Source organism: Pristiophorus japonicus, chromosome 16 (assembly GCF_044704955.1).
Source record: "Pristiophorus japonicus isolate sPriJap1 chromosome 16, sPriJap1.hap1, whole genome shotgun sequence".
Lineage (NCBI taxonomy): Eukaryota > Metazoa > Chordata > Chondrichthyes > Pristiophoridae > Pristiophorus > Pristiophorus japonicus.
Window position 1 is genome coordinate 31,298,280 of NC_091992.1, and position 20,583 is coordinate 31,318,862.

The following is a 20,583-nucleotide window of genomic DNA, read 5'->3' on the forward strand; positions in this document are numbered from 1 at the left end:
AAAGGCATCTGTTAAATATTAAATGTGGTCCATGGGGCATGCATTTCATTCAAACTGATAAGTACATATTACTCTTGTAAAGAAAATATGTTATTTGAAGTTGATCATTTCTTTTAAAATGAGCAATATTAACTATTTTTAAAAAAAATACAATATTTCTATACAAAATCTGCATTAAATATCTCATTGGTACATTTTGTTGACTCTTACAAGTGATGTACCCTGTATTCAACACTTAAATATCAATTGTTCTCTTTAAATTTGGGCTATGATTCATTTTAGATAAGTATTTTCTACTCTTGAAGACTGCACAATATACACTTCTTGACCAAGAGCAGTGAAGACCTGCTGTCTGGTCTCCACCCACTAGAATGTGTGCATGAACAAACTGGGGTGTCTGTTCTTCTGGTCGCACATCTGGTCTCTCCATGTTTCTCCACGATGGCGGCTGAAAGTGATAACTTGCCACATGGAGATTCATCGGTGTGAACCCCTGTAATCCTGTTTTCCCCAAGAATGCTACTTGGGAACAAACACAATACAGAATTGTTGATCTTTGTACTTGTAAACAGAGTAGTATTATTATCTCTGCCGGAAGCTCCAGCTGTGATTGCTAATTAGTGAAATCACATGGGGTTAGATTTATTCTGAAAAATTGACGGCGTCCGAATGACGCACGCCGTTATTAATGCACAAATCGGTCATCAACTTGTGGCAAGGAAGAGATACCCCGTAAATTGCGAATCACCATAATTTACTGGCCGATTTGCTCCGCTCTGCCATTCGCTTCATGAACATCTCGAGCTTAACTTCCCTGTGAATTTCATGTTTGCTGCTTTTGCACGTGAATTACCAATTAAACTCGCCACAGTAATTTAAGTTTAGTACTTAACAGCACAAGTACCCTTTTTTAACAACATGGTAATTGTCAATGACTGCCAATTAAGCTCTCTGGCTCAGAAAGTGAACAATTATTAGTGTGAGAGTCTCACTCCTTCAGGTTGTGAATAGTTTTAGGAGATTTATTTATTTTTCCTATTTTTCCTGTGTCTCTCTTTTTTTTCTCTCAATCCAATCTCTCTTTTTTTCCCTCTTTCTGTACTGGGTTTAACATTGAATTCATCCTCCTTCTCAGTCCTGCCTCTGTTTATTTCTCAATCCTTAAATCTCATTGGTTAAAGAGATGTACTATTTGTCCCATTGTTCACCAAGGTCTCAAATGCCCTGTTGCTCCCTCTTCTAGCTGCACTGTTAGCAGCTCACACTTCAAGCAATTGTGTGAGCCAAAAAGTTTAAAACCTCAACGTGCAAAAACAAGTCTAACTAACTGGGCACGCTCCAGCACATTTTGGCCCATATGGTCATGCAGTGTTTCTACTCCACCCTGGCCATGCTTAAATCCATCCTGATAGAAAGTGGGTCCAAAGCAAAAGGCAAGCAACTGAATATCAATCATACTTCTCCGATATTCTGGACTACTTCTGTCCTCTGGACAAGGCCTCATTATTATTGACAATGTTGTACTTTTCAGGCGTTGTTGCCCATGCTTTTAGCTAGAGACAGTTGCTGAGAGAGAAATTTTATATCATATCTATAAGAAAAATGGCCTTGTAAAACAACAAAATACTTTGATATGCATAACATCACAGCAAATTGTCATGTAAAATGTACACCATTATAACATGCCAACTCGTGTAACATGACTTTTTCATTGTTTATCTATAATTACATGCACTGTGCAATATTGAATCCAAATTTATAAAACTTTTCAAACGTGCTACATGTATCAACAACATTCTACAAGAATTAGATCGGAATCTCTTATTGTACAGCAGAAACACATCCTGCTAAATAATGTGTTGTCACATTCTTGGTTTCAATATTGTGGTGTCTGTTCTAAGATTCAGTAAGCAATGCTATTGAACTGCTGAAAACTGTTTGATTTTCTGGTCTTGATGGCAAAGATTGACTTGCAACACTGAATCACAGTGGGTAACCAGTGACATGTTTGGCATTTACAGTTTGCATTTGGAATACCAAATTAATTTTGGTTGCAAAACGAATTCCCTAGTGAGATTTTGAACTGTCATAAACGTTCTTCACTTATTTCTGTGATAAATATGAATTTCAGTGTTTTTGTTGCTACAAAGTTTTTCTTATGCCATTATGAATACAGTATTTGCAGAAGCCTTCACAAAAGAATCTGCCCTGTTGCTAGGTTACTTGAGCAACGAAATTATCAAGGTCTGAAAGTTAACTACAGCAGTTGAAGCATCTATGGTTTGATTTAGCAGAGAATTTAATTTAGGATTTAATCCTAATATATGTGCAAGCTTTTTAGTAATTCTAGTCTAATAAAAATATAAAGCACTCCTTAAAAACACTATCATTTGAAAAGAGACTTCTGTTTTAATAGAATGAGCCAACCCAGTTGATGTCGCTGTCAAACAACAGTAAATCTGAATTTATTTGAGAAAACACAGCGGATTCGGTTGTGAAGCATTGTTTTTTGTCAGGAAGTATCATTCAACTTCCAGTGTCCGGTCTGACCATAACGACACTACAACTGCAGTGTAACCTATTTGCAGTGATCTTACAGTTCTAGTATAAATGCTGCCTGAATGCTTTCTGTTTTTTAAAAAAAATTGTGGAACTGACTATATCCTTTGCAAAATGTTTTGAGATCCTGAGATTGTTTCCATTAGTTGAACCAGTAATAAAGTTACAAAAAATGCACATCAGAGAATGTGATCATACAAAAGCAGAGATTTTACACGTTTTGTGGCTAGATCTAAAATTACATAATGATACATATTCCTCAAAGAAAAAAAATTTGCAGTTCCAGATGAGCTGGCCATTGTGTTTTTCATAAGTGCGAATTGATAAACTTACTACTGTCCTCTGGTTCAAGGTGTCAATTAGCCAGATCTATTGCATTCAGTAACCAGTGTTTCGCCATTCTCAAAAAACGCTTTTATTCAATGTTCTTTAAAAATGTATTCATGGGATGTGAGCATCGCTGGCAAGGCCAGCATTTATTGTCCGTCCCTACTTGCCCTCGAGAAGGTGGTGGTGAGCAGTTGTCTTGAACCGTTGCAGTCGGTGTGGTGAAGGTACTCCCACAGCGCTGTTAGGTAGATAGTTCCAAGATTTATACCCAGCGACAATGATGTCCAAGTCAGGATGGTGTGTGACTTGCAGGGGAACTTTGAGGCTGTGGAATTGTCATGCACCTGCTCCCATGTGATGATGAATGGTTATTCTGATATATTTGACAGATGAAGTTGCATGCTTTCTTGAGTTAGGACCTCTGCAAGGGTGCTCACAAGCCACCTAATCATAGATCAAAGGGCATGATCAGCTTGAGATAATGACTCTGACAGCAGTTTGAGAGTTTTTGTGAGGGGGACAGGGTTGTTGATTGGCTTGAACCCTTTATGAAAGATTGCTTATGTCGGAGACTTGCTCTTAATGAAATATATTGGCTCATTTAAAACCAGTTTGAATTCAGTTTTTAAAAATAGGGAAATTTTTGAAAAAGCTGAAAAAAACTGAATTCAAATTCTCAAACTGCCATGGTGCAATTTGAACAAATAATTCTCTGGATTATTTGTCCAGGCCTCTGGTTTACTAGTCATTGTACAGTAGTTTATGGTCGTGCAGTAGTTACGTTACTGGATTAGTTGGGTAAATATTAAATATGGGTTCCCAATGGCTGTGTTCTGTTGATATCAATGGCCTTATGGACAAATAAGGTTATGTTTAGATTTTCGAGGTCCAACTCCTAACCTTGCATAAATTAATTCAGCAGCTGTTAATATTCAGGTCTCTATCCAATTTGATATTTCAGAATACGCACACAGCACCACACACACCATATTCAATCTGTACATCAGATTATACTCATCATGCACTTTTAGAATTTTGTGCTGGTTGTGACTTGGAATTTTCATAATCTGACATATTCTTGTACACCATAGGAATTCATTAATGCTGAAGGAGTTGAGAAACAAATTTTGTGAATTGCTGCACTTTACATATAATTAGTGATGCTATCATTGTAATTAAAATTCTCTTGGAGCTGCTCAGCAAATTTGCATTTGAATCAGCTTATCCAGATTTGTTACGAAATGAAGCGATAATGAAGCTGAAGTCTCGAGCAGAGTTAATGCATCTGAAAATCTAACCGAGCTTCACTCTACCTCATCAGCTTTCCTTATTAAATGCAATTCTTATCCTTGGCTGCATTGCAAAGTTTATCATAAAGCACACTTGGGAAGGAAATTATGGAGGTGTAGAAAAGTGTTATTCTACGGGATGATAATTTGAAATACAGCAAATGCCATCACTGAGTCTTCTGGGAACCATTTATCTAAATAGGATCCAGGTACAGAGTAATATGGTGACACAAGTGTTGTACAGTAAAGACGAGGGATATAAACAATAAATCTGAGAGCTAACAGACCTCCTTCTCGCGTGTTGCATCCTTGCTATAAATAGAAGTCAAAACCAGTGTCAACCCACTTATCGTTAATCAAAATCACAGGACAATGGTTCTGTGTTCCAAAGTTACTACTTCAGTTTTACTATGTCAGCATGGTAGTGATTTCTTTTTCTAAGGTAATACTGTTACCTGCATCCGTAACATAAATCGCAGGTGAGGTTTCATCAGACCCATGGAGCCTTCAGCCCCTATCTAGATGACCACAGAAGTACTGATCAATTGGAGCTAGACTGTATGAGATGTACTTTCCATCACCTTTTATGGTGAAGGTCTGTGGAATGCTACAGGCAACATTTGACTATCTTGACCAGGCTGTACTTTGACACTTCCTCTGATTATTAGAGGCCTCTGAACCTTTTTTAGATTGCAGATGTTTTGCTCCATCAATATCTTGCTAGCTGTATGCACCTTACTATATCTCCTTGGTCCCCCAGCAACCAACCTGACCTTGCACCAACCTTTGACAAGAATCAGCCTGCCAGCCTTCCAGAGCTTCAGTGTTTCCTTTTGGTGTAGAAATTCCTTCTGTTTTTTTTTTCTATCCTATGTTTCTAAAAACCTGCAAATACAATGAACTTTGAATAATTGAGGGATATTTATTTTTCAATTGTAAAATTCTGAGCCTGAACAGAGTATTAGATACTATACCAAACGAGATTTCCATTCGCTGTGGATATGCATTATGACATTTGCCAAAGAATTACATTTGTCCTAACTGTGGAACCATAGACCTTTACAAAACAGAAGGAAGCTACTTAACCAATCATGCTGGCTTTTTGCTAGAACATTAAATAATGCCACTGCTCTGCTATCTCCCCATAATCATGTATCTTCCTCTGCTCAAAATATTTATCCAATTTTCCCTTTAAAAGATGGGCTAGTCTCCACCTCTACCACTCCCTGCGGTAAAGTCTACCATGCTCGAACAACCCTCCGTGTAAAGACAATTTTCTAACCTCTCTCCTTATTCTCTTGATAAATTTATGGTTCCTTGTCTCTGACTCCCCAGCTGGAGGAAATGGCTTTTTCTGTATTCACCATATCAAAGTAACTTTAAACACTTCTATTATATCTCCTTTTGGTCTTTTCTGCTCCAGTGGAATGAGTTTCAGGTATTTCAAGTCATTTTCTACAGCTATCTCTAACAATTGTTCCATATCCTGTTGTAATATACCAACATTCTCATTCCACAATCAATTGTAAAAACCCATGCAAAATATTTATTTTATATCTTTGCCATAGATTCATCCTCCACAGTTAGATTCTCTCCTTCATCCCCGAGAGCTCCAAACCCCTCTCTAACCGCTCTTTAACTTTTTATACACTTGTAAAAGATGCTGCTATTTCCTTTTTGTTATCTGCTAGCCTTTTTTTATATTCCCTTTTCAGCCTTTTAATCTCTCTTTTCAGTTCCTTGCTACACCTTCTATATTACTCACGATTATTTTTTGTATTATTAGCTCTAACCTTTATCATATGCCTCCTTTTTCAGATCCAGTGTAGTTTTAATTTCTCTTTTAATCCATTGGATCTTTTTTGCCTTGTTTTTGTGTTTTGTGCATTTCATATCTGGAGATTTTCCATTGCTGATCTGTCAACTTGTTAACATCAATGCTCAGTTAATTTGGGTCAGATTCTCTTTAACCTTGCTGAATTTTGCCTTTTCACCAGTATATAGCCCTCTTCTGTTTTTGCATTGAACCCATCTATGTAGTGGTCACTATTTTCTTTCTGTTCTCCTGCTCTCCTATCACTTATTTGCCCTACTTTATTTCCCAAAACTAGGGGCTCAATTTTCCCCAGTGATTTGTGCCGTTTTTTTGGAGCAGGCTGCTTTTTTTTTACTTAAGTTTTTTAAAAAAAAAACAGTTTCCCCAATCAATTTGCACTACCGTAACTCAGTCAGTTACGACTTTTTTTTTAGGGAATTTTTTTTTCAGCCAAAGGGGGCGTAACCTGCCACCTGCGCCAATTTTGGCCATTAAGGCACGTTTTGCCAGCTGAGTTACTCCAGTTCTGCTTAGGCCAGCATATGTGGCCTCTAGAAAAACATTTTGGAGAGTTAAAGAAATTGGCGCAAGTAAGTGCAGCAGATGCCTGGACTGCAGCAGCAGCAGGACAGGTAAGAGAGAAGGAGGTTGGGGGCGGGTGGGCGGGTGGTGGTCGGGAGGGAGAAGAGGAGGAGAAACAGAGTGGTGGGTGGGGTGGTGTGGAGTGAAGCCTTTTGGGTGTAATTAGATTTGGGGACCGGGAGGGAGGAGGCCACTCGGCCTGGGATGGGGCGGGGAAGCGGACCGGGAGGCCATTTGGTTTGGGCTAGGGGCAGGACCGGCAAGGCACTCTGGGCTGGGTAGGGGAGCTGAAGCTGGACTGGCACCAGCAAGGAGCTTGGGGTGAGCTAGGGAAGCAGACGGGTAAGCCCTTCGGCCAGGGCTAGGAACAGGGGAGCAGGACCGGCACCGGCAAGGTGCTTCCGGCGGTGTAGGGAAGCAGACCGGCAAGGCACTCGGGGCTAGGGTCGGGCGGGGGAGTGTGACATCACTGGCAAGAGGCTCGCAGCAGGCGGGAAAGCAGACTAGGAGGCCCTTCAGCCTGGGATAGAGGTGGGGATCGGCACTGGCATCGGGGTTAGGGGGAGAACTTTAATAATTGGAGGTAAGTTGCTGTAATATATTTTAATGTGTTTTTAAGTTGATTTAATGTGTTGCGAGCTGGCTGTATGTTTCACTCTCCAGCCTCAGCTCGCATTGTGTCCCTGGTTACCGTGGCAACCTGATCTTTTTGCCGCAGATCAAGGCTCCACCCCCAAAACTAAAGGACAGGTTAGGCTGTGCCAGAATGAAGAAAACCAACGGTGAAACTTTCGAACATTTTTTTGGTGTCCTTGGGCCTCATAAAAATGGGCGTAACTCTTCAAGTATGCCAAAAAAAAGCTTTGGGGCAAATTGAGCCCTATATCTTGCTATACTTCCTATCCTTTTGGTTCTGGGTGGATTCTAAAGTGTCCTGCACTTTGACCACATTGGAATACCTTTATTCCATTCTGTCTTGAGATGGTTAAAAGCATTCAATATTATTGCCCTGTTAGTCTCTCCTATGTCTCTGAACTGTGTACACATCTTCACCTCTAACTCATCTCCACTTTTTAGTGCTCTTTAATGCACATAAGGAATTGTACCACTACCCTTCCTATTTTTTTTAAACGTCCTTTCTTTGCAAATGACGTATTTTCCTTGCAGAGTGTTGTAACTGTTTTTCATCCTGTAAGACCCTGAAATCTCTGCAATAAGCAATCAGTTGAGATGCACCTTAGATTAAGAGCTCTTTTAAGTGGCATTCAAAAGGAAAATGCTATTAAAAACACATCACTGTATGGTCCATTAAACTGCTGTTGGGATGATAAAATTCAACAACCGAAGACTCTTCCTATTAAAAGCAACACATTTCAATTTCTGTACTGTTAAGTTTTATGCTGAATTTTATACTGACTTTCAGAAAATCCCTGGTTCTAATAAAAAAAAAATATTTTGTGTGACCTCCTTGTTTTAATGAATTGTAACAGCTGAATGATACAGCTGATTGCTGTGTTTCCTCAAAGAGTAATTTGTGGCTATCCAAATAACAGGTTCCTGTTTCTCCTCCGCCACAACTAGATGTTGCTACTCACTTGTGCATGGTGACTCACCGAATTAGAGACGGGAATGAGGAGAAGGGTGTTATTATTAATTGAGGAAATGAATTACATCATAGAAAGTGAATTCCTTATTGATGGAGCTCAGGCAGAGTCTGTCTTGGTTGAACTAAGAAAAAAAAGTTGTCTATTATATTTGAAATACCACATAGACCATCAAATAGTAACATTGGGCCCAAATTTCGAGCCGCGCCTAGAACGGCGCAGTCCCGACCTGGACGCCCGTTTTTCGCGCCACAAAGTGCGCCTAAAAAAACTCTCCAGCTCCCTGCAGGCCCTCTGGACCTCGGTGCAGCACAGCAGGAGCTGTAGGGGGCGGAGCCAGGTCCCGGCACTGTTTACATGCGCGCTACAGTGGGCACGCAAGTGCAGTAGCTCCAGGCGCCCAAAACTGTGTGGGAGGGGCCGAACCACGCAGCCGCTAGCCCTGGCCGAATGGCCTCACTGGGGCTGCGTGAATAAGGCTCCTCCCAGGGCCAGCTCCTGCTTCCTCCCAACCCGACTCGACTCCCGCTTCCCGCCTCCGGACCGGATCCGACACCGACCTGACTCCCGCTTCCCCCCCGCCCTCGGACCCGACCCGACTCCCGCTCCCCCTTCTCCCCCCCCCCCCCCCCGGCCCCCGCCTACGGACCGGACCCGACACCGACCGGACTCCCGCTCCCCCCGCCCCCCCCCCCGCCTCCCGACCCGACTCCCGCTCCCCCGGACTGGATCCGACCTGACCTCCCTCCCCCCGACCTGACCTCCCTCTCCCTCCCTCCCCCCGAACCGAACCGACCTCCCTCCCACCACCCCCCCCCCCGACCCGCGCTCCCCCCGACCCGACCCAACGCCACCTACCTGTAAATCTGGTGCTGGGGACGGGCCCTGCCCATTCAGCCTCCCCCCCCCCCCTTCTCCTTCTCCTTCCCCCCTTCTCCTTCTCTTTCCCCCCTTCTCCTTCTCCTTCCCCCCTTCTCCTTCTCCTTCCCCCCCTTCTCCTTCCCCCATGCCCCCCATCTCCTTCCCTCTCCCCCATTTCCTTCCCCCCCCAATTTCCTTCCCCCTCCCCCCAATCTCCTTCCCCCCCCAATCTCCTTCCCCCCCCCAATCTCCTTCCCCCCCCCCAATCTCCTTCCCCCCCCAATCTCCTCCCACCCCCCCAATCTGCTGCTTTCCTCCCCCCAATCTGCTTTCCTCCCCCCCAATCTCCTTACGCCCCCCCAATCTCCTTCCGCCCCCCCAATCTCCTTCCACCCCCCCAATCTCCATCCGCCCCCCCAATCTCCATCCGCCCCCCCCAATCTCCATCCGCCCCCCCCAATCTCCTTCCGCCCCCCAATCTCCTTCCGCCTCCCAATCTCCTTCCGCCCCCCAATCTCCTTCCGCCCCCCAATCTCCTTCCGCCCCCCAATCTCCTTCCGCCCCCCAATCTCCTTCCGCCCCCCAATCTCCTTCCGCCCCCCCAATCTCCTTCCCCCCCCAATCTCCTTCCCCCACAATCTCCTTCCCCCCCAATCTCCTTCCCCCCCCAATCTCCTTCCCCCCCCAATCTCCTCCCCCCCCCAATCTCCTTCCCCCCCCACAATCTCCTCCCCCCCCACAATCTCCTCCCCCCCCCACAATCTCCTCCCCCCCCCCCAAATCTCCTCCCCCCCCCCCCAATCTCCTTCCCCCCCCCAATCTCCTTCCCCCCCCCAATCTCCTTCCCCCCCCCAATCTCCTTCCCCCCCCAATCTCCTTCCCCCCCAATCTCCTTCCCCCCCAATCTCCTTCCCCCCCCAATCTCCTTCCCCCCCAATCTCCTTCCCTCCCCCCCTCTTCTCCCCCATCCCTCCCTCTTCTCCCCCATCCCTCCCTCTTCTCCCCCATCCCTCCCTCTTCTCCCCCATCCCTCCCTCTTCTCCCCCATCCCTCCCTCTTCTCCCCCATCCCTCCCTCTTCTCCCCCATCCCTCCCTCTTCTCCCCCATCCCTCCCTCTTCTCCCCCATCCCTCCCTCTTCTCCCCCATCCCTCCTCCTTCTCCCCCATCCCTCCCACTTTCCTCCCTCTGCTCCCCCCCTCTCTCCCTCTACCCACCTCCTCCCCCTCCCCTCGCTGTCAGAAACACAGACACTGACAGACAGAGAATGAGAGACACACACAGACAGACAGAGAGATAGAGACACACTGGGGGAGGGGGGGCATCCCAGCATGCTGTTGGAGGGCTCCCGGTGCTGCAGTCGGTAAGTAGAAAATATTTCATTTATTGATTTAAAAAAAAAAATTATTTCTTATTAATTTTTTTTGATTGATTTATTGATTGATTTATTGATGTATTTATCATTTATTATTGATGATGGCTCTTTATTTGTAAAACTGAAGTGTTTAATGTTTGTAAACTTCCCTTTAAACCCCCCCACCATTCCCTACGCCTGATTTGTAACCTACGCCTGATTTTCTAAAGTTTAGACAAGGTTTTTTCGAGCGTACAAAATTCTTCACTTACTCCATTCTAAGTTAGTTTGGAGTAAGTTTTCACTCACGAAACTTTGAAATCAGGCGTAAGTGGCTGGACATGCCCCCTTTTGAAAAAAAAATTCTGTTCCAAAGTGAAACTGTTCTAACTGACTAGAACTGGAGCAAACTAAATGACGAGAATTCCGATTTCTAAGATACTCCGTTCTACACCAGTTGCTCCTAAAAAATCAGGAGCAAATCATGTGGAAACTTGGGGCCAAAGAAACTGAGGATGAGATTTTAGGCAATTCAGTCAGGTTTGCAGTCATAAATTAGAGTGGAATAAGACAGCAATTGTATTTAAAACGTAAGGGAGTTCTTAGAATGCATCCAGCTCCGTTTTGTTAATCAGTGTTGCAAATGACAATGTAGTTGTTGGGGTAATGAAGCAATACCAAGAAATGATTTGAAGATAAGAATACACTTGTAAAATTGTGACATAATAACATTTACACTGAAAATAAGGTCTGAAATTGTGGGTCGAAACCCATGCTTATTACTCAGACATGTCTTGTGTCATTTAGATATACATTTGCCACTTGCGCACATCATATGCACCATGGTTTTGTGAAACTCTAATACCCAATTTAATTAAATGAGGTTAACAATCAAAGTTATTTAGATTTGTTTTAAAAAAGCTGCATTGCAGTAGCCTGCACAATTCAAGTTGGGGAATATTCATATATTTAACCTAAGCAGGATTAGATCAATAAAATTCGATTTGAAAATATTTGCATAGCGTTAACATTTTCAGTTAATGGCAAGTTCCATGATCAATTAGATAAGGGGCAATAATTACATAATCAGTGAGGCAACGAAAAAGACAATCACGCTGGGTAAGAAATTAGACAATAAATCTGTTGAGAAATAATTATTTTAGGGTTAGAGTCAAACAATGATGGACAAACTATGTGGCAGTAGAAACAAAATTGAGGGAGTGCTACTCAACTATTGGTGACCATGAATTTGGAGATGAGGTGTGATGCAACGAGATAAATTACTATGAAGATTTTACAGCACTGATTTACTGTTCAACCTATTCTCTATTTTAGGAGTTGAATGCAGAGTATGAGATGTGAAATGATGAAACTTTTGATTTTTGCTTCATCTTAAATTTTAGTTTGTACTGCAAGCTCAGTGCATTTTTTTCCTGTTGTGTAATTTGGTTAATTCAAAGTATAGTCAGGAAATTGAAACAAGTAGTTAACTTCTGATTTGAATTGGTGAAAGCATTTATGATATTGGCCCTGAATTTGTGGTTGGAGCCTTACCTGGGGCCTCGGGATCCACGGTGACTTGCAGTCCTGGGCCTCTCTGGGTATCTGCAGGTAGAGGTCCACGTATACCACGGGGTCATGCGGTTTGCAAGCCTGGGGTCACATGGGCTGGCCCAACCAATGAAAGAAGGGGATCCCCATTCATGCTTATGGGGAATTCCGTATGTATAGAAATCGCATAAGCATGAATGGGAATACCTCCAAAAAATACATGCACACATCAAATAAGTTTAAAAAAACACAGTAAAAAAATTAAAATGCCATTTAATTAAATATTTAAAACAAATATGTAATTTTTTTGAAAAATAAATTTCGATGTTTTAAAGGGGCTAAAAATAACCTTGCCTTATTCTACAAGTGTTTTAATGTTTAAATGATTGAAAAAAATGTATTTTTCCCAGGGATAAGAATTTCATGGGCATTGGCTGGGCAGAAGTTGGACAAATAGTCCAACGCTTGGGTCTACGGATGCCCATTTCCCAGGAATGTGTTGGGTCTGTCAAGACTCGCAAGTTCCAGGTTTTCGCGCATGCACTTCGCGCACAAAAACCCAGAACTTGCGCAGCCCTTACGGATGTGTATGCACCCGGAGGGGCCGCAAAATATAGGCCATTAAGATTTGTTTGCAAAAGAACAGGTAATTTTCTGACTTCAGACATTTGGACATGCATGATCTTCCAGTAGGAATTCCTGGCAGAAAGCGTCTTTGCACAAGTGGAACATTACCCCACATATTGTCAGCTTGGTTCAATTGTTAGCATTCTCACCTGTGAGTTGGAAGGTTGTAAATGCAAGCTCGACACCAGACCTTGAGCGCATAATTTAGGCTGACATTTCACTGCAATATTGAAGGAGTGTTGCATTACTAGAGGTGAAGTCTTTCAAATGAGATATTAAATTGAGGTCATATCTGCTTTTTCAGATGGATGTAAAATATGCCATGCTATTATTCAAAGCGGAACAGCAAAAAAAAATACTAAATTATCTCATTCATATTTATTTATGGGACTTTACTGTGTGCAACTGGCTACTGCTTTTGCCTAATAGTGACTGCACTTCAAAAGAAACGTATTGGTTGTCAAGTGCTCCAAGATATACTGATGTGACAAGGTGCTACATAAATGAAAGTTCATTTGTTCACATTGGCGAGTTCATCAATGTTCTGGGTTAGCAGGAAAATCTAAACCATTTGAAGATGAGACAGATTATCTTATGAATCAGATGTTGTTTTTGATATCAATCAATTGAGCTACATTATCAAAACTGCACGATCATACTTGTGGCAAAAGCAAAAAGGCATCAATGCTTGAACGTTTGAATGTTTGCTGAGTTTGGCTTGTGTTTACTGAGATTGCACTAATATGATCCAGTTTGTTTTGAATGAAAGTTCTTGGTAGTGTCAATGGAAAAAATATTACAGTTGGATCTGATTCTTTTTACAGTGGTTTGAGATTGTTGATGAGTAAGCAGGTGTAATGTATTATGGTTCAAAAGTCCTTGGCACAATCTGAAGAGATTGTTTTCATTGAAGTAAACGATTACTAGCAATATTCAGGATCCTAAAATTTGGAGTCCAGTTTTAAGTATCAGCAAACTTGTCTTTAACTCTTTACTTATAGGTCATTTTCCAGATACTTTGTGTAAGGAACTCAGGCGTAGGCCTAAAGTGGGCATTCTTGGGCAGAATCCTGCTGGATTGCGTTAAATTAAGCGAGCTTATTGATCGTAATTAGGAATAATAAAGGATCTCTGATATTCTTTATGATACTCCCAAGCATTATAATTCTGGGTTCCAATTGCAATGTGCTTAACTTCACTACTTAAGTTTTGGCAGATGTGTTGCTGTAAAACCACTTGATGGCAGTATTGGTGTACCCATATCAGTTCAGTTTGCCGATGAGATTATGGTTGAATTGTTTTACTGAGATCAAGTAGTGCAGTTAGTGTGATTCTTTTGCTCCATGTTTCATAGTTGTGCACAAAGCAGAGTAGCTAAGAAGCCAAATGAATGGTGCTAAGGTGTTTTCACATATTAACAAACATAATTACAGAGAAGAATTTTGCAACCATAATTGGGTGACAAGCATACGGGATAATAATATGATCATTGTGTTGCCAATTTGCTACAACAATTGCTCTTTTCCATGTGGCGAGGAACTGTGGATTTTCTATGTTTGTGTAGAATAGGGTGGAATAAAATTGAAGTGAAGCTATTACCCTTACAGGATCACTGGCTGAATGTGTAAAAGGTAAAAGAAAATGAATGTCAGTTTGCTGCTATCACACTTTGCTGAACTTGTGAAGTCATTAAACTTCTTCCTGCACAGGGAAGCGGGACGAGGGCGAGGGGGTGTTCTGGGAATTGAAGAGTTGTCACTCACTACCTGTGCTGCCGCCTTCCACACCTTCCTGGCAACTGTTCGGGTCCCTTGCCAGTTACTCGCACCATTCCATTCCTCCTCTACCTAATTTAATTCTGAAGAGTATTTACATCATTCTCTTGAGAAGTCCTTTGCTCTTTCTTGTACCTGTTGGAGTTGTGTCTTCATCTTCTGACATTCTGGTTCTGTTTTTAAGGAATTCTGTCTTTAACTGTTACAACTGCGGCTGCTCCTCCCCCCACATATTTTGCAGACGTTGCAGAAACATTTCAGCATTTGCTGATGGAACTTGCACCTTTTCTAGCCTAGCAACATTGAGATGAGCTGACCCTGCAATTTCTGGTGCAGTCAGAGTCAGGGCCTTTTCGATGGGCTGAAGTCCTATGCTGTTGGTCTTCTGACAACAGATCAAGGATCTCAGAATTTCAGTGCCTTTGTTTTTGCACTTATTTCAATCTTGTGGCATGAAGGAATTTCTCGGGATTAGTTGTAGACTTCTTGATAACTATATAAAGCTGTACTTGCTCTTTTGTCAGTGACTATACAGCTAGTTATTTGATAGCTTACAGATGGGGGTATTTCTATGAACTTGCATGTCAGTTTCTGAAGGAGGAGAGCATGAACTGAAGAGGCAGGTGAAACTAGACACATTTTTACACTGACTTATATAGAGGGCCAGGGCCTGGCAATTGATCTATCTAAAGAGACTTGTCACTGCATCCGTTGATGTCTGAAGGAAGAACCTCACTGAAGTCTGCAATATATTCCAGCCACACTTAGATCAGTTCCAGCACAAGGGTAACTCTGAGTGGCTGTCATGGTTACAGCTGTTTTGAAATGTTATGTGGCAAGGTCCTTCCAAGCAATTGCAGGAGGTTTTAGTCACATTACACCAAACTTTCGTCAGCAATTATATCAAGATGGCAATTGCCACTTTGCCAGGGATTTCTTCACTTTTCCTGTGGAAAGCAGACAGCAACTAGAAAAAGCTTGTATTAACGGGTAGAATTTCTCCACAAATATAGGTGAGTATAGGCTGTACTCATGTGGCCATACATACTGCTAGCCCAAATGCTGTGCCATTCATCAGTAGAATGAGCTACCATTCCATTAATGTACAGGTGGTCTGCGAACACAGCAATAGAAGCATGTGAATAAATGTGCATTTCCCTGGCAGCTCCAATGATTCCTTCATTCTGCTCCATCAAACATGCCACCTTTCTTTGAAGGGTTACGACTACTCCCAATGATGGCTTTGCGTGGGCAGGGGCGCAAGGAGATGCACTGCAACGAGGCTCACAACAATCGTATGCCATCCATTGACAAGAACTACAATGTGGTCATGGTGGAAGACACCTTTGATTCCGTTGCTTGCACTGATGTATGGGAGTTGTACCATATAACCTATTCGAGGCCTGTAAGTCTATTGTTGGCTGCTGTGTCTTCCACAACTTTCCCTTGCAAAGAAGCCTAATGATGGAACAGCAAAAAGAAGAAAGGCACCAAGAAGCTGAATGGCCTTCTGCGCTGTACTATTCTATGATTCTATGTTACTATAAGAAGATATGGCTGAGCACAAGGGAGCAGAATTGGCTACCGAAGGAACTTGGTGACTGCTGTGATCATTAGGTAATTTCAAATAAGCTTTGACTCCATTGGATCTTGCTATACATCAGAATCTATTAAAATGCAACCTCATTTCTCCCAAACAACATGACTGGGCCTCAGAACAAAAGACCTGTCGGGACACTGTGTATTCTCAGTCAGTATGACTCTTATTAATCTTTAGAATGAGTGGTGCAGGTGTGTGCCTGATCACTAAATGGGGAACCAAGTTATTTTAAGGTGCCCAATTGTAATTCTTGATTTAAGAGTTGCTCATTATCTTTTAAGAACTTCTGACACCAGAAATGCTGCTCCACAATCTCAGCACACTCCCAGTACGTCCTGCACTACACGTTCGGATTGCCATGAAAATATGCAAATTGGCTTGCCTTATCTGTAGACGCAGAGAGCACCTGATAAAGGGCAGGACCTGGAAACATTGCAGGTGGGTTGCATTATTGGTGCTATGTGTCTGAAATAGAAAAGTTTTGAGCTTCTCCGTAGTAAAATCACTCGCCTTAATGAGCAAAACATGCACCAAAAAAAACCTAACTGATTGTCCAGTATGAGATTCAGAGGAATTGCTATTTGAATAGAAACTTTATTAGCCCGGTATAGCGGCATACTCTGAGTACACCGCCACACTGCCTTTGAAATCCACCGCAAGTTCGGGATTTCCGCATGCGTGAAATCCGGAACTCATGGCCTGTCAATGTACAAGTTGACCAGCCAAACATGTGAGCCATGAAATAGCAACTGTCCAGCAAATTGTCCATGGAAATGTTATAGTTGATGCAAACAGGCACAGGGCTACAGTTTTAATTATGTCTAAATTTATCAAAAAATTATATTTTTAGTGAGGTTACTGGCATGAAGCTAATTACGAATAAATCAGCCGGTAGATTTGTAATTCTTTCGCGGGTTGGAGTTATACTCCGGGGGTACACTTCTGACCACAATTTTTGCCCATTTTCTACTTTATCTGTAGGGCTTGTGTGTTGAAGATGGTTTTGTTAGATCCCTATTTGTTCATTCAGCTGAATTTTATTTTTCAATCCTTGGCTGGCCTGCTCTAGGGCTTGAACAGCTGGTTTATGTTGTTGCACATGACTTTCAGACATGCTGGATATTGTAGACCATATTTAACGCAATCAGTGTGCAGCTCTTTGTTTGCTTAGCCAGTGGCCTTTTGACGTTATACTTTCAGAGAGAGGTGTGGCGATACAGATTTTTTAATCACTGGAATTTTCTCAACAGCCATTCATATTTCCTCTTGCTCTTGGTGCAAGATAAGGTAAGCTATAGCAATCAATGGACAGTTCTTATGATTGCTTTTATAACTGGTTTTTCTTGGTTTCATTAAGCAAAGTTTTCCATGTATCTGCTATAGCTCATAGTAACAGGGTAAGGTGGTCAATGTTGTTTGTGGACTTTTAAAAAGCATTTGTTAATAAGTGCCACACAAGAAATTTGTTGGACAAACTAGGGTCAGTGCTGTGAAAAAGGAGAGGCAGACAATGATTAGTCCATATATCTAAATGATCTTGAGTTGTACACGAAAGAGCAAATATAACATCTTCACGATACCAAACTGGGAGCAGCAGTAAACGTGTCGGCAAGAGTGCAGGAGAAAGATAAAATGGTAAATAACCTGGGGGAAAGAACAGTTAAATGGGAGATGCATACAGAGAAAATTTTGGGAATATATTTTGAAACCCAGAATAAAAATCAAAACTATACCTTAAATGGTAAATTTCCCAGTGCAGTGTTAGGGTAAAGAGATTTAAATGGGCAGATACCTATCCATCAACCTCTAAGGATTTATATAACAAAAAAAAATGTAATGTAGGAGTTCATGCCAAGAGATTGAATACAAAAGCATGATAAGAAAGTTGGAAACTGGACCTAAATTCAGAAATTCTAAATTCTTTGTTAAAATGTTTATTTTTAACATGTAGTAAGGAATTGTTGTATTGTGTATAATCTATAACTGAATTATACAGTAAGTGACGGGAAAGATTTGGAGATGATTGTTTGGTTAAAGCTGCGATCTGGTTGATGTAAAATGTGATCTTCACTGAACAATGACTGACTAGAAACCACTTTTAGCTATATTTGATGCAGCTGTGCTTTCAATACATGTAGGCAGATACAAAAGTCACTTTTATTGCCACAACTGTCTAGATGTCCATTTGGCTTTATTGGAATAGCAAACTGGCTGGCATCAGATTTTGGTGTTGAAAATTGTACCTTAGTATCATATCTGTCAAATGACTCTCAATTAATCAATTGCTTAGCATTATTCTATACAATATTTTTGTTCCAGTTATTTCTCAATATGAGAGATGGCTGCAAAATATCTGTCTGTATATTTAGATTAATAATCAGACTGCCTTTCTCTACTTCATGGTAAGTGAAATTCTCCCTTGTTCATTTTAGTACCCAAATATATAGAATGCTCTAAAACTTCGAAAGCAACAATTTATCGTGGGAGGTAAAATTTCCACAAGAAATTAGCTATTCTAATTTATTGAATTTAAACATTTACACTTAGTGCATTCTTTTTATCACCTCCAAATTCCCCTCCAAGTCACACACCATCTTGACTTGAACATGTATCACTGTTAATTGTTCCATGTCAAAATCCTGGAACTCCCTACCTCATAGCTTTGTGGGAGCACCTTCATCACAAGGATTGAAGCAGTTCAAGAAGATGGCCCACCACCAACTTTTCCTGGGGAACCACGGAGGGGCAATAAATTCCTGCCTTGCGAACGACACCATATATTTTTTTAAATGGTCCTCTCTGATTATGTCATTACTGTTGCAAAAGCAAAATATTGCGGATGCTGGAATCTGAAATAAAAACAGAACATGCTGGAAATCTCAGCGGGTCAGGCAGCATCTGTGGAGAGAGAAACAGAGTTAACATTTCAGGTTGATGACCCTTCGTCAGAACGGGGATGATTCCCTTCGTTCAATCAATACAACTTATATTCCTGTGATGCAACATAAGAACATGCCTTGCTACCCTAGATTGGAGGGACATCTTAATTGACTTAAACAAGAGATCTGCTAACTATCCTCCGCATTTCTAATGTTGCTGCCTTCGTGAATGCGTGACAGCTTTTGTTTTTACATAGAAACATAGAAATTTGCAGCGCAGAAGGTGGCCATTTCGGCCCATTGTGTCTGCGCCGGCCGACAAAGAGCCACACGGCCCTCGGTCAGCAGCCCTGAAGGTTACATATAAACCTATGAACAATGGCAGAAAGGTAAAGAGCACCCAGTCCAACCAATCCGCCCACATAACTGCGACACCCCTTACACTGAAACATTCTACACTCCACCCCAACTGGAGCCATATGATCTCCTGGGAGAGGCAAAGCTGACTGCTATTGTGGCTATTTTTTTTCCCCAAAAGTCTCTCTCTCTCTTGTACTGCCCCTTTCACAGTCAAAGATCAGGGGATTTTTCAATATAGTGGGTGAGAGGTGTTTTTTTTGATTACCCAAATAAACTAACAAATCACTTATTATTAAGTGTCTGGAAAAAAATAATTCCCAATTAGTAGGTTAAACACGTTCCGTCTAACTTCTCATCCACAGTCCAACATGGAGCCATCCCAAGAAATTAACTCCGTTTAAAGTCACACATTTTAATGTAACTCTAGATTCTTTCTGTGGAAAAATGCTCAAAAACAAAATTCTGAAGCATGACATGAGCACTGCAGGGTAAGTTTAAAATTTGTTACTCTGCCCCACTATAATGATGCCATCAAATTAATGCCACTGCACCCGGTCCATATGTTCCACTAAGACTTCCTACAGTAGTAAATGTGACTTTGAAACCGGTTTTCAGATTCCTTAATCCTTAATACTTAACTCTTAAAGGAACTATCTTATTAAGATACTGCTTTTAATCATCAAATTATGAATTAAAATAAATTGTTTGTTTATCTGCAAAGGAAGTACACCAATATAATCCTCTGCTGGACCTGTTTGGGTTTGAGCTGCTGTGGCTGCGTACTTGTGGTCACCTACAGTCTAAAACCTTTACGTGACCACACACGGTATAAGGATAGATGCAATAAGCTCTCATACTTTCCAGCACTGTACCCAAGTTTGGATTGAGACTGAGACCCACAGGATCTACCTTATAGAAGCTGTAAATTATTTTAAAGCAAAATCTTGAAAAGGATATTCTCCAAAGGATTGATAACAAATACTATTTTTAATTTGAATGATTTGCTGCTTTAAGTATCTATTCAGGCGCTGCTCAATAACTTATCACACGTTCAAGGAGGCACCACTTCATGAAAGTAGCATGATCCATCTTTTATTTCACTCTGTGAAGTAAATAATGTTAAAACACACCATTGTACCACTTGCATGTGACATTGTGATGGAATAAAACATTATTCTTCCGTGCATTTCCTTTCCTCAAACAAAAGGATAAGTTGAACAAACACTTCTTTCGTGAAGACAGTTTCCCTATAAGATTAATGTCCTGAGCTTTTCTAATGCACAGACATGCATATTACAGAAGCAATACAAACATGGACAAAATTCCAGAGGTGAGGGGAGAGTGACTGCCCTTGACAACAAGGCAGCATTTGATCGGGTGTGGCTTCAAGGAACCCT

At 41.6% G+C, this 20,583-nt stretch overlaps 1 protein-coding gene across 4 annotated transcripts in view; it reads left to right on the top strand.

The window, feature by feature from the left end:
- The window catches only part of LOC139226422 (rab effector Noc2-like), a 300,066-nt gene that overhangs the window by 209,646 nt on the left and 69,837 nt on the right, over positions 1-20,583 (top strand). The gene's annotated exons all lie outside the window — the stretch shown is intronic.